General features: G+C 44.2%; 1 protein-coding gene across 4 annotated transcripts in view; it reads left to right on the top strand.

Moving 5' to 3' along the window:
• ASTN2 (astrotactin 2) overlaps positions 1 to 13,193 on the top strand; it is an 852,112-nt gene that overhangs the window by 428,675 nt on the left and 410,244 nt on the right. The window contains exon 1 of one of the 4 annotated variants that reach the window (XM_038553227.1): positions 4,282 to 4,473. The exons of the other annotated variants lie outside the window; for them this stretch is intronic. The gene's annotated coding sequence lies outside the window, so the exon portion shown is untranslated. Of the gene's footprint in view, positions 1 to 4,281; positions 4,474 to 13,193 lie in introns of those variants that run through there. 4 annotated transcript variants of the gene reach the window in all.

Here is a 13,193-nt window from a genome sequence, read left to right as displayed (position 1 = left end):
AGTCAGAGAGTTGGGGACATGTCAAAGGATACAAGAGCCAGCTTCAAGAGGCTTCAACTGGTCTAATCTTGTACAATTTAAGCATCAAAATTAAAATATATATATATATATGATAACATATCACATAGGAAATAGTCGGTAATATAGGAAACCACCATTCAATTCTAATATATATTAAGAAACGAATACTTGAATGTTTGATGAGGAAAGAGATATTGCCATAGTTTCAAAGTACATCTCCACAAAAGACGTAATAATTACAGAGGGGAAAAGACTTACTTAAGTAGAGAACGCTGGCAGACCATACTTTAATGGAATGTATGAAGTGAATATCACCCTAAGTGAGACAAATCAAAGTCATGTGCCACCTGATAGGATGCCCTGACAAAGGAACGTGACTTCTTTGATATTCTTATCCAGAGATGTATCACCTGATCAGGAAAAGGCATCAGACAAACCCAAACTGAAAGGGGACTGTAATCAAACGCTTCAAGATTATAAAGGACAAGAGAAAAATGAGGACACACTCTGGATTGAAGACTAGAAGACATGACACATAAAGACGACACATGATTCTGACCTGGATTCTTTTCCTGAAAGGATATTTTTTTGGGACATTTAGCAAAATTTGAGCGGAGCTTGAGATTTCTATAGTGCTGATGTTTCTGTGTTAAATTCCTGGTTTTGATGATCATGTCATGGTTATACATGAGACTGTTTTCCTTTTGTAGAAAATATGACCAAAGTGTTTGGGGTCGTGGAGAACCTGGCCAGCAACTTCCTCTCTAACGGTTTATAGGAAATGATTCTTTCATCTGACAGGAATGTAAAAATATTGCCTGCACCAGAATTAATTAATTAATTTATTAATTAATTTATTTATTTTTTGCAAATGAGTCTGTTTTTCTGTGGGCCAAATGTGGATATCTTCAAGAGTCACAACAAGATGTAGCCTATCTCCCTCTACTCCCTTCTTTTTTTTTTTTAAAGATTTATTCATTTATTAATTTACTTGACAGAGCGTGTGCATGTGTGCAAGAGAGAAAGAAAGAGAGAGAGAGAGAGCGCACACAGCAGGGGGAGCAGCAGAGGGAGAAGGGGAGGGAGTAGCAGGCTCCCCCGCTGAGCAGCGAGCCTGACCCAGGGCTTGATCCCAGGACCCTGAGATCATGACCTGAGCCAGATCATGACCTGAGCCAGAGGTGGGAGGCAGATGCTTAACTAACTGAGCCACCCAGGCGCACGCCCTCCCCCTACTCCCTTCTTTCAGCAGAGTCTAGAGATATGAGATCTACAGAGGCAGAGAAGAGAGGGAGTCATTGAAATGGAAAATCAAAGTTGTTTACACGTTAATTACTCAGTGAGATCTGCTATGTGGTCCCTTTGGGAAGCGAGAAGTATCTTCCCAGAAGAAATAACAACCTCATCAACTTAACTCAGATGTCTCTATGAGACTTCCACATTCATTATCCCATTTGTTCCTCAAACAGCCCATAGAGGCAGAACGCTCAGAGAATATGGATCCCATTTCACACAGCAAGAAACTAACTCCCCCAGAAGTTAAGTGACTTCCCAATACCACACATCTGGCAGATAATGGTACCAGTGAATCAGACTCAAAACTGTCTGATTCCAAAGACCCTTTAGAGTTCCTCAACTGCCTTCCAAGATGCACATCCGATAGCCTCCCTTAAAGAAATAGCATTGATTGGTCTACACCTACTGTAGAGGCGTCATTGCTCTCTTTTGCCCATATCCTGTTATTAGCTCAAAACAAGTTGGAGAACTCTGTCCGACTGTTTCTCATCCTGAAATTTAAAGGCAGTCTCATTTTTGTAAAATGCATGCCTAGCAGCTGATCACTGACGCTAGTTGAATGCTGAAGTCCCAATTCCAGGAATGGAGGGGGCGGGGTGTGGGGTGGGGAAAAAACTTCGCAGACAAAAGCGTTGCATTAATCCTCTGGTCCACTTAGGTCCTGGATCACTCAGGGCTCCTGTGTACCCCACCCTCTTCCCACCTCACACCCTTCCTGTCTCAAGAGCTTGGGATAAGATCCCTTTCCCTCTCTTAAAGGCTCAATTCCCTGGTCTCACTGACCAGCACTCTGGGTGTGGATAGGTTTGATCGCCCCACACCCACATCGCCTTCCTCTCCTTCCTTCCCTGCTTCTGTTTTATTGCCTACATCCTTCGTTCCAGTGCTAACAGTCGAAGATCATTATTAGATTCCAAGAAAGTTGTGTGGCTGAGGAATTTATTAATTTTGCCCTTTGGCTACAGAAAACCAATAATCGTTACCAGGGAATTTTAAAAGAGAGTGGAAGGAGGAGAGAGGGGTTTAAGTTGGGGGTGGGGCAAATAAACAGACACTGTCTAGTTCCGAGATGCTTTGAGTGTCCACAGATTCTCCCCTAGGATATCTTCCTGTTTTCTCACACAGGGTTCCGCATGAATTGTCAAGCAGCCTCAGGGACGGTAAGAAAACACTTGATAGCAGAGAGATCACTGAGGGCTGGAGTGCTCATAAAAGGCTTTGTGCAGGAGGAGGGTGGATGGGCCAGTTGCAGGGAGACAACGACCCACGGTCACGTAGAAGACAGGAAGGGCCTGTGTGTGTGTGTGTGTGTGTGTGTGTGTGTGTGTGTGCTGCTCGCGACTGTGATTCCATCACTAAGAATAATATTGGACGAGGTATAATAGAAACCTCAACAGTTTGTGTTCAATGGAAGGAAAGTGGAAAGAAAGAAGGAAAAATGGAAGGAAAGGAGGAAGAAGGGGAGGAGACATGAATGCCAGAATGAGTGGTAAAAGGCAATGGAAGCATGAAGAAAAGACGGCTTCTGAACCTCAGTGTGGTTGTGTCTTCACTTTGACTACCCTGCTCTTGCCAGCCCTACCCCCACCTGTATCACCTTCAGGAAAAAGGTTAAGCTTTTCTCTGAGAAATGCTGGAAATGCTGGCTGCCTACTTGCCATGCAGCCCCCCTTTCTTTGCTCCCAAAACCTATGACTCAGGGAGAGGTGAGCCCCATCCCTTTCTAGGAGCTAAGTCATGATTTGACCAAACCAACATGGCGAATTCTCCTTGGCGGCCACGGGTCAGGGCTGGTAGGCGAACCTCCGCTTTGGCCCGCGAGACATAAGCGGGAGGGTCTTCTGGAAAAGATACCCTTGTTTTTAAGAAGGAGACACCGTATGCCATGGTTGCTTTCTGATTTTGGACTTTGCTGTATCTGGCCAGGAAGCCTGAAAATGTTTTGCTTTTTGAGACCATGAAGCGAGTCATCCTGAGAGATTAGTCAACAGCGAGCATGCCAGAGTGAAGAGATGGAAACCCAGGATGCCTGATAACACAGCTGAGCTGCTGAATTGAACAACTCTGAAATCTTCCCTATCTCTGGACTCTGTGATATAAGCAACAATACAGGGGTTTATGGTTTAAACCAATTTCAGTCATGCTTTTCTGCTTCTTGGAGGCAAAGTCATGCTAAGCAATACAGCACCTCAGCCTGTCGCGGCACGCTTCCTCAACCACGTGTCAAGCCTCATCCAACAAGCCTGCCCAGCCCCCCATCGAGTCCCACCTCACCAGGGTGTGCAGATCCCCTGAACACACCCCACTGTATACATTCATATCTTCCTCCCACTTTTCACTCAGTCTCCCCTTCTAAGTGTCATAGGCGGATTATACCTCCTTTCCCAGCACTAACCGGGGTGTCACCGCAGAGAACCTTTCTACCGTCCGTCTGTGTGTCTGTAGTGTGAAGCTAAAGTGTGTGTGAGCTCAGGAGATGGGAAGCCTGGGTTTGAATTCCAGCTTTGCCACCAACTAGTGTTGTGACCTGGAACATTTTGCTTAACCCTTTCCAGCTTTAGTTCCTTCCTTTGTAAAAATGGAAATAATAATAGGACCTCCTCTATAGGGTAGTTGTAAAAAAAAATGAGATGTGCCCTCGTGCATAAAAGTGTAGAGCGCAGTGCCTGGCACGTAGTAGGCACCGCCGTGGTTCTATTTGTTTTCATATGTGTTTTCACGATGGATGCGCAATCTACAGACCCCATGAGGGCAGAACTTATTTTCGTTTCTTTCTCACCGACCACAGAGCCCTGTATTGCCAAAGTGAATGCTTACAGCAAAACATACACAGTGTTGTGGGATGGAATGACGTGGAATGAAGTGGGATGGGAAGTGGGATGCTAGAATGAGATGCATCCTGCAACCACGTGGGAGGCCAGTCCCACTGAGGACACTGGGCAGAGCTAAGCCTTACTGCTTGTAGCGTTTCAAATGTCAGGCCAAAGGTATGGATTTTATCTTGAAGAAATTAAGGAAGTATTGATGAATTTGATCTGCAGAACAAACAAGGAAATCTAGAAGAGGAATCCACCCTTTGGTTTTCAGTGTGTGCCGGGACGTACTTTGCATGCCACGGTACTCGCTCATCTAAAGTGTGCATTTCAGTGAGCCTTGGTAAGTTTACAGCATTGCATAACCGCCACCAAAATACAATTTTAGAAGATTTGAATCTGGCTTCCTTAGCCGGGTGGGTTGAACTCTAGATGCTCTTATGTGAGCAGGCCACTTAGGGTCCCAGACTCATAGAAGAGGCCAGAAATGAGGAGGGAGTATCCATCTCCCCTCTCAGCCTTAGCCCTGGAAAGTGTGGACTGTGGCCTCTGCATCCCTCTTCTTGCAGGTGTGTCATGAGCTCAGTTTCCTTCAGCTTTCCTCCTTCCCCCTGAGCTCCAGCATTTATACATAATTCATTCCATGGCTTTTTCCCACTCACCCTTCTACCCAGTCTTCAAGATCCTTGATGTTTAGAATCATGGCTAACTGACTTTTTCTCCCCAGTTCATTCCTAGTGGCAGCAGGACCTGGCCCATAGTAGGTGGAGATGTAGGCGGGTTGAGCAACCCAAGCACATCATTAGCTATAATTCTGGCTTTGATTCCACTGTGGAGAAGGGCTGGCATCCCTGTAGTGCATACCCATCCAGGAGAGGGTCTTGAAACGGTACAGCAGACAGGAGAGCTACGAATATAAAGACGGTAAATTATTACTGCCCATTTGGCAATTTCAGGTCAGGTGCACTAACCCCCCTGTCTTTCACGATTCTTGCCTCTGAGTGAAGGTCACTTGGCTATTTCCTGAGCCTCTTTGCTTTGTGTTGTACAAAACTTGGACTCTCATTGTTTCAATATTCTTCACTCTTCAAGGCATCTAGAAGTGATTTCTAAATGAAACACCACTTGTCTCCAGCTAGCTTCTTCAGTATAGAAAGGTGACCGGCACAGGGAAGCCCCCATGAGCTGTCCCTGACAGGCAGAGTGTGTGTGTGCACGCACGCCTCTGAGCAGTAAATCAGCTTGTGCAAGAAAGGCAGGGTGTTTGTTGCAGGCACATATTCCTAAAATAAAAATGAAGATGAGATAAGCAGTTTGAAGCTAGAGGCGACACCGGGCTGGGAGCCTGAACCCAGATGACCAGAGGGCCATCTAGGTCTGGTACCCAAGAAGTCCAAGGCAAAGGGCCAAGTCATGAAAACTGGCAGAGAGGATGGGAAGCCACAGACTCCAACAGGAAGGTGGAAGACCAGGAGTCAGAGAAGAGGGACAGATCAGACAGGAGGCCCAGCATGAGAGATCAGAGGGATGACTTCAGGGGAGTTCAAGGTGAGCTGAGAGGGCGGATAGCTGTGACTGGGGAAGGGTCAAGGCTTAGAGTGAACTTGCTGGCACTGAGAGCTTAGGGCCAAAGTGGCACACTCAAATGGATAAGGAGGGGACCTTTGGGCCGCAGGACCACCTTGGTCTGTGTGTGCATGAGTGTGTACATGAGTGCATGTGTGTGTGCGTGCGTGTGTGCGTGTGTGTGTGTGTGAAAGAGAGATGTTCTCCTCCTTAAATCTCTATAGACTTTGAGAGATTGAAGGGACTTTTTTGGCTTATTGAGTTAGATTTTTTTTTTTAAATAAAGAATCAGAAAGATGCCACAATTTCCACAAGGACCTAGAGTCTTTTAATAGCAAAGCTAGGATTGGAATCCAGGTATTTAGACTACTGGGCCAGTGTTCCTTCTATTCTTCTGTTCTTGCTGAACATCTTGGTCTGTGTTGGTAGTACAGATCCAGGAGTCCTGACTTAGATGCCTGGCTCCACTGTCATTTGGTGTGCGTAGAGACTATTCTAATGAAAAGGCAATTGACATCCAAATAATGTCTTCAGTTTGTTAATAGGATTGTTTCGGTGCTAATTTCTTAGTTTTGGTAAATATACTATGGCACATGATGATTAATTATATGTCTCAACTTGACTGGGTGATGGAGTGCCTAGATATTTGGTTAAACATTATTCTAGGTGTTTCTCTGAGTGTATTTTTGGATGAGATTAGCATTTAAATCGATAGACTGAATAAAGCAGATTGCCTTCCCTCGTATGGGTGAGCCTCATCCAATCTGTTGAAGGACTGAATAGAACAAAAGGCTGACCCTTCCCCAACTAAGGGAGAATTTTCCTGCTTGACAGCCCTTGGGCTGAGAAATCAGCTTTTCCTGGTTCTAACACAGCCTGCCAACCTTGGAATTCAAAATGGGCCTTTGGCTCTGCAAATTTTGGACTTGCCAGCCTCTCTAATCAAGTGAGCCAATTCTTTATAATACATTTCTCTATGTAGAATTTATAATTCTACTGGTCCTGTTTTTCCAGAGAACCCTAACTGATACACAGGGTTATATAAGATGTTAGCATTAGGATAGCTGGGTCAAGGGTATACAAAGTTTTTCTGTACTGACTTTGCAACTCTTCTCTAAATCTAAAAATGTTTTACAATAAAAAGTTCCCCCCCCAAAAAAAGGCCAGAATCTCAGTATCCCAGATTATGATAATTTTCCCATAAAGGGACATCAAAGTCCTAAGAGGGCAAAGGGGTCAAATTTGATGCTAAGCGATGCTCTATAACCAGGACTTCCAGATCCCCAACCAGTAGCCCGAGTTTTCTTCTATATGCTGTCATTTTTCATCTGAATCACTGGAAGACTCAATGCTGTTTTTTCTTGTTCCTTCCCTTCCTCATGGCATCTTGGATCTAAAGCTTTAGGAGAGCAGGGATGGTGTTTTCTTTTTCTATCTCCAGCCCTCCACACTGGGCACACATACAGTGGGCTTCCACTAAACAGTTTTGTTTAACTTAGTCAATTTGAAAAGAATGACATGGATGGTTTCATTTCTGCCTGTATGTCTAAAATAGACTTTATTTGTTAACTAAGAGTCAAATATATGATGAGCTTTGCTGGGTATGAGAGATGAGTGAGGGGTAACAAAGAAAAGCATGCAATCCTGGGGAGGGCCAGGTGAGTTGAAAAAATACTACTGAAACCAGGATATATATTGGGCACTTACTATGTGCAAGTTAATCTACAGAATTTTCTATACGCTAGCCTCTGTCATCCTTCGGTGGGGCATTGATGTTGGTACTGCCACTGTCTTCATTATGCCAGACAAGGAAATCACAACTGTATGAGGTTAAGTCGCTGGCCCAAGGACTTGATGCTAGTTAATGGCAAACTGGGATTTGAACTCATGATTGGCCTGCCAGCAAAGCCTGATCTTTTTACCTGAACTGTGCTACACAGTCATTTGGAGTTAGAGCTCTTTTTTCACATATCTGTTTTAATACAGTGGGTACCCTAAGAAGAAGGGCCTCAATTGTATTTATCTTAGTTCTTGCAAATCTTAACAGCTGGGCAACACAGTAAAGAAAGGAAATGCTTGTTGAGTTGAATTAAGAGAAACAAAGCTTTGGGAAACAATGAGAGACAGAGGGAATCCCTTCCTGTGAATAGTTTTCTCCTTTTTTATTATTATTATTTTTTAAAGCAAGAAGTATCTCAGGGAGATGATCAATTCTCCTCTGAAATGATCCCCCTGTGTACTTATAATAATGAATCACTATCAGTCTGGGGAAAATTATATTGTGATAATATATTGAGTCCCAGCTTATGTGCTAGGGTCTAGGCCAATGTGCTGTCCTCAAATGGTACCAAGAGCTGGCCATAGTCTCCAGGGCCCTTTCATATTTCAGCTGAATGGGGAGCAATGGAGAGAAGGCCTGAACGCAAACTTAATGTAGGCGCTACTCAGGGACCATGGGGCTCGCTGAGGACCTCTCGGCCTGAAAAACTACAGTCACCCAGCTCTAGGGCATTGCCACCAATCTACCCTGAGAAAGAAATATTGGTCCTCCTTGTGGACAAAAGGAGTTACATGTTTGGGGTTGGAAGGACAGTTGAACAACACTGGTTTGGATGCCAGGTCCACTTATGTGCAGATTTCTTTCTGTAACTATAGTATGGCAGCGTAAATGGTTTTCCTTTTCCTTATGACTTTCTTACAACACTTCCTTCCCCCTAGCTTACTTTATTGTAAGAATATAGCATAGAATATGTATAACCTACACAGTATGTGTTAATCCACTGTTTATGTTATTGGTAAGGCTTCTGGTCAACAATAGGCTGTTAGTAGTTGAGTTTTGGGGGGAGTCAAAAGTGACATGCAATTTTCAACACCACCATGGGTGAGCACTCCTAACCCCTGTGTTGTTCAAGGGTCAACTCTATTTGAAAAGTGACAAGGAGAAGAGCCCATCGTCAAGAAGCATGAGTTCTGTTCCTGCTGGCCTAATTACGTGATGTGGGAGATTGTCACCTAGCCTCAGGCTCTCAGCCTTTTTATTGGTAAATTGTAGATTGTAATATCATCCTTGTCTACATCATAAGCAGTGCTCTGTAGGGCTGGAATGAGATAATATGTATAAAAAGGATGGCAAATGTACAAAGTGATGTTCAAGTGTATTAATAGCAGAGTGGAGTGTGAATTGAAATAGTATAGCAAAACGAGCACGGGTGTTGAGCACCAGTTCCTTTCTATGATTCCATTGCCTGCTTGAACAAAGGAAAGGTACCTACTTAAATCTCTCTGAACTTCAGGATCCTTCCTCATCTGTAAAAAATGATTTCAATGCTTGTCTTGTAAGTTGCAGAGAAAATTACAGATGATGAGTGAAAGAGTTTGGTACAGGGTATGGCCTCCAAAGCTGATATGTATTTCATGAGCTTCTCTTTGCTGTATCTTTCCCCCATTAGACTATGAGCTTTCTGAGGGGGTTAAAAAAAATATATATATATATAAATAAAATGGGGATAAGAATAGTACTTACCTCAACGTGGTAAGCATGAATATATATCTTTGCAGCTGAGTCTAGCACATTGCTTGACAATCCAGTAAAAAACTAACAACTATTTATAAAATGAGTTCTGTATAATACCAAGATCAACTAGGAATCAAAGAAAAAAACAATATTTTTTTTAAGATTTCTATTCCATTTGCATCTTTATCTTGTCCTAAACCTCCATCATATTTCTTCTTTTTTACCTATCCTCTAAAACATCAGGTAGCTGTTGGGGCACCTGGGTGGTTCATTCATTTAAGCATCTGACTCTTAGTCCACCTTGGGTCATGATCTGGGGGCATGAGATTGAGCCCCGTGTCAGGCTCCATGCTAAGTAGGGAGTCTGCTTGAGATTCTCTCCCCTCCCTCTGTGCCTCACTCCCCCTTCTCTAAAATAAAGTAAATAAATAAAATATTTTACCAAAAAAAAAAAAAAAGTAAGGCAGTTGTTAATCCTGGGGAAAGTTCATTTATTTATTCATTCAACCAGTAAATATTTATGAAAGGCCCGCCCACCCGCTGTGTCAGACTCTGAGATACATGGTACAAGACTATACACAGTCCGTGACCAGTAGGAGATGATAAATAGTGCCGGCAAATAAGGGATTCGAGGATGGACAGATTCGAACTATCCTGGCTGGCTTCTCAGAGAAATGTGAGGTCCCAGGTGAATTGTGAAGGACAAGGGGGGACAGGGGAAATAATATTTAGCACATGCAGGGAAAGGCAAGTTGTTTTGGATAACTGGAGTGAAGACCGAGGATGGGAGTGAGGGAGGATGGGGAGAAGGCAGTGAGGAGGGAGTGGTTGGTGCAGGGACCAATTATGGAGAGCCTGGGAGATTATATTCAGCGGTCCTGTCTTTTCTCCTGAGGGCAATTGGAAGCCACAGAAGGATTTTAAGGAGGAGAAATCATTACTGGATCTCCATTCTGGAACCATTACTCTGGCTCAGTGTGAGAGATGGATAGGCAGGAAAAGCAAGGTCACTATGTTAGAATTGGCTGAGCCCAATGTTCTCCTGTGAGATACTCGGCCTGTGTTTATCAAATTAAACCAAGTTAGAAATGTGACACACACAATCCAAACAACGATGGGTTGTTCACACCTTCTCTTATATTCAGGGTCCCCAAAATCATACAAATATGTTCTCTCATCCTTCGATGTGTCCACCCCTAAGGAGATAGGCAGGCGTCTGCCTCCCACTTTTGCTGATTTTTCTTCTTCCAAAGACATAAACAAGGTCCCAGGCGTTGGGCAGAGCTGTGCTAAATGAGAGCAAGGTAGAGATGTATGTGGGTTCATTTGTTATCTGAAACCATCAGACTCACCCTTCAAATTAGACAGGGAGAAAAGATTGATACCAAAATGCTCATGGGCTGTCAGAAAATGCAACCTTTATAGCTTGAAAATTCCTGGAAGAGCGAAATGCCTTTCGGAGGATGTCAGTTATGTGCCCGGTGAGGTGTCGGGTATGTTCCCAGCCTCAACAGTCTAATTAGAAGGCCTAAGAGCCGGGACATTGGGGTCAGAGGGTCTGAAATCAAGTGCAAGCACTGGTATGCGCGGAGTGACCTTGGGCAAGTCACCTAACCCACCCCACACAGTTGGTGTATGTAAATAAAATGAGGCTGTGCCTATAAAGTGCTTGGAAAAAATAAAATTAAAAAAAAATAAAGTGCTTGGCACTTCATTAGGACCCGATGGATGTGGTTGTGGTGGTGGTTAGAAGTGGTGGTTTTTCTTGCAGTGGCTGTGGCATTGGTGATGGTAACGGCCCCACAGCATGGTGATGAAGCTAAAATATATTAAGATCAAATCCCAAGTCTGCCAGTCACTAACTGTAGGACCTTGGGCAAGTTACCCAGTATCTCATTCAATTTCCCATCTGTATAATGGGGATAAGCATAGTACTTACCTCAAAAGGTTGATATGAAGATTGAATTTAGTGAGCCACAACTATAAAATGTGAGGATGGTGCCTGCAACGGGGTAAGCATGAATAAGTGACAAATAGACGTATAAGCTGATTCCCCCTCAAAACAACCAGGTGGGGTATGTGTAAGCCCCACAGAGGAAAAGCGGCTTCCTTATCTCACAGGCAAAAGACTGAAACAGAGAGAGAACGTGAATTTTCCCTGTCACACAGCCAGTTAAGAATAGAAATGGAATTTGAATTCTGTTTTGCCAAATACAATATTGGTGCTTTAGACTGTGGGCCTAGAAGCCTTACTTTATCCCACTTGTGACCCCAAGAGGAACATGCTTCTAGAATAATGGAAATCTCCTTAAAAGCTCACATTTATGGAGTGACTTTGTGTGCTAAGTCTACACTTTCCATCACTCGATTCTCGCAGGAATCTTTTTTTTTTTTTAAGATTTTATCTATTTATTCATGAGAGACACAGAGACAGAGAGAGGCAGAGACACAGGCAGAGGAAGAAGGAGAAGCAGGCTCCATGCAGGGAGCCTGACGCGGGACTCGATCCCAGGTCTCCAGGATCACACCCTGGGCTGAAGGTGGCACTAAACCGCTGAACCACCCGGGCTGCCCCACAGCAATCTTTTTTAGCTTAAAGATATTATTCCCATGTTAACGATGAAGACAAATGAGGGTCAGAGACTTTCTATCACCTGCCCAAGATCACACAACTCTTGTCAAATAGCAGGCATAGGATTCAAATGCAGGCAGGAATGGAAAGCTTTAAGACCCATGCACTTGAGCACCTGTCACTTTTAGTCTTAATTCCCCCAAAAGGGGATTGAACAATGAGAGGCGCTTCTGGGAATATGCTCCAGTCCATTTTGTTTTATTTAACATGCGAGACGTAGAAGTATATATTCAGCCGGCATAGACGTGCAGATTGCTAAGGGAATCACCTTCCCTTACTCACAGCAAGATCCTAGCAGCGTAGTATCCTGTCCCCCACCCCTAACCTTTTCACGGATGAGCAAAATAAAAGCTCAGAGAATGTAAGTAAGTTCCCCAAGTCTGCACAGGTAAAACGGTAAGAGCCGGAATGTGCGTGCATAACCACCTGACTCTAGAAAATTGAACCTATTTCTCCAAAAGCCACCGTATATGGGAGTGCATATAAATGTCAACAGAAAATAATGGAACAGCCATCATTTGTCTGCACCATGCCTCAGCCTGCAGAGCTAAATGAGTTCAAAAGCCATTTTTTTTTACAAGGCCATCACTTAGGTGTTTACCAGCCTGACTAACTTCATTACGCTCCGCCGCTTACTTGGGGGTATTGCCTTCCTCATAAGGTTGTCTTAATGGCGCACTCAGCTCTGTTAATTGCAGAGTGTTTTGTGTGCATTAGCTGCAGCTGGCACTGCTCTTGATGGGTACTCCAGGGCCCTTTATGGGGTTTGGAAGAAAACTTGCAGAACGTCGGCACCTCTGCGGCTGTTGACAAAAGAAACGGGGCTACTTTGATCCAAGGCATCAAGCCACCTCTTCGGAGCAGTAGCGACTCGTTTATGGGAGCAGGGCTAATATTTAGCAGGTACACAGTAGGACACTGTGGTGGCTGCTAAAATATTGAAGTGCAGTTGGACCGGTTCTTAAAGAGGTGCTTTTTGAGACCCCCTCGGAGCTCTGACCAGTTCAGCTTCTCTGCGAGGACTCCCCAGTTGTCCCTTTGATCCAGAAAATGAAGGCCTAGCACCTGACACAACAGAGGCCTCCTGGACCCACCATATATGGATCAGCTGATTGGCGGTGCCCTCCGTGGAGCCACCGTTAAAATCTTTGACTTCTACCTCCGCGCTCAGACCTCATACAGCTAGAAGACGGAGCAGGCCGGAGCAGTCGGACCGCCCATACCATCTCTCCTCAGTATTGTTTTTTTTTGCCTCATCTAGAATTTTGTACAGATCCACGTGGATTCCAACATAATTGGTACATTCCACCTCTTACGTTCAAATGGTGGTGGTTTAGTCCATGCTGAATTT

This window comes from Canis lupus, chromosome 11 (assembly GCF_011100685.1).
Source record: "Canis lupus familiaris isolate Mischka breed German Shepherd chromosome 11, alternate assembly UU_Cfam_GSD_1.0, whole genome shotgun sequence".
NCBI lineage: Eukaryota > Metazoa > Chordata > Mammalia > Carnivora > Canidae > Canis > Canis lupus.
Note: the sequence above shows the minus strand (reverse complement) of the source record. Positions and strands in the feature narration are given on the sequence as shown.